Consider the following 1,553-nt stretch of genomic DNA (forward strand, 5'->3'; position numbering starts at 1 on the left):
AAGATCCCTTTGCTCCTCCTTTTGATCCACCAGTGCGGCTCAACTATTTGAGCTAATAATCCTCTTTCCCTGAAGATAGTTTAAATTGGATTTCTGACATGACCTAAAGTATCTTTGATAATATATCTCTCTCTATGTATGCTGTTTGTCTTTTTCTGCTGTGTTTCATAACAGTCACAGATCCAGTGATTTTCCTCATTATTCATATTTGAGTGAGGATAAATCTGGATCGGGCTTCCCTAGTGGTTCAGTGGTAAAGAATCTGCCTTCCAGTGCAGGAGACATGGGTTAGAAAATCCCCTGGAATAGGAAATAGCCCTGTCTAGTACTCCTGCCTGGAGAATCCCATGGACAGAGGAGCCTGGTGGGCTACAGACCATAGCATTGCAAAGGGTCAGACACGACTGAAGCAACTTAGCACACACGCACTCACCAATACTTTATTACTCACCTCTAGGCCTGTTCCCAGTTTTGTGGGTTCCACAGAGGGGTCACCATCCTCCTAGCTCCAGCTAGGAGGTTAAGAAGGCCTTGGCTCAGCCCCTCTTCCACCTCGGACCGTCAAGTCTAAAGAGGCAGATCTGGCCTTTCCTGGGTCAGTAAGGGGCACACACAAGTAGGGGCACAGATGGTGGCCAAGAGCCCAAGCTTGCCACCCATCTGCCAGCCTGGTTGTGTTTGCAGAAAGGTTCCCTTGTTGTGGTTCACACTGGGCTTGACCGTGTGACTGCCGGGCACCCAGCCAACGGGACAGACTTCCTTGTGTTCCTCTGTGAACTGTAAGGCCTGGACCAGCCGCAGAGCCTCATCCACTGAGCACCCCACAGGCAAATCACTGTGGGTGATCTGGGGATCGCCCTTGCCTTCAATGATAAAGAGGCCCCTGTAGGCAATGACTTCATCTTCCTTGGGACCATAATCACGGGACAAGTTTCTGGTTACATGGGCCAGCGGGGGATGTTCCGGAGCCCAAGCCTCCCTCGTTCTGGGGGATGTTAATCCAAGCTGGGTGAGTGAACTAAGAGTCCATGGAGATGCTCAGTACCTCGCAGTTCGGCTTGTGCAACTCCATAGCTCATTGCTGAAAGCGATGATCTCCATGAGACACACAAAGGTAAATTGCAGATGGGAGAAAAAGGGGGCCCTGTATTTTCCTTTGTACTCAGAGAGCTTCACCTTCTTGAAGGCACCATCCACCACTGGAGGGGCCTGGAATTCCAGGGCAGGTTTTCCGATATGCGTGTTGCCAGAGGCCATGACTAAAGCTGCGTGGGCAAGGGTGGGTGCATGGACTCTGAGATGGGCAGACTCCTTTTGGCAGGGCCCCCACTCCAGTATTCTTGCCTGGGAAATCCCATGGACAGAGGAGCCTGGCGGGCGGCAGTCCATAGGATCACGAAAGAATCTGACAAAACTTAGCGACTAAACGATATCAAGTCTAGACCAGCAAACTACAGCCCATGGACTATATCTGGTCAGTGGCTAATTTTGTTTTTAACGGCCCACAGGTTAAAAATAGTTTTTACCTTTTTTAATGATCACATTTTTAAATA

The 1,553-nt window shown here is 49.8% G+C and overlaps 1 pseudogene; it reads right to left on the reverse strand.

Annotated features, from left to right (window-relative positions):
• Positions 1–567: 567 nt before the first annotated feature.
• Positions 568–1,257, reverse strand: LOC129536361 (peroxiredoxin-2 pseudogene; annotated as a pseudogene).
• Between the last annotated feature and the right edge of the window lie 296 nt (positions 1,258–1,553).

This window comes from Moschus berezovskii, chromosome 20, assembly GCF_049115385.1.
Source record: "Moschus berezovskii isolate FMDL1 chromosome 20, NW_MosBer_1.0, whole genome shotgun sequence".
Lineage (NCBI taxonomy): Eukaryota > Metazoa > Chordata > Mammalia > Artiodactyla > Moschidae > Moschus > Moschus berezovskii.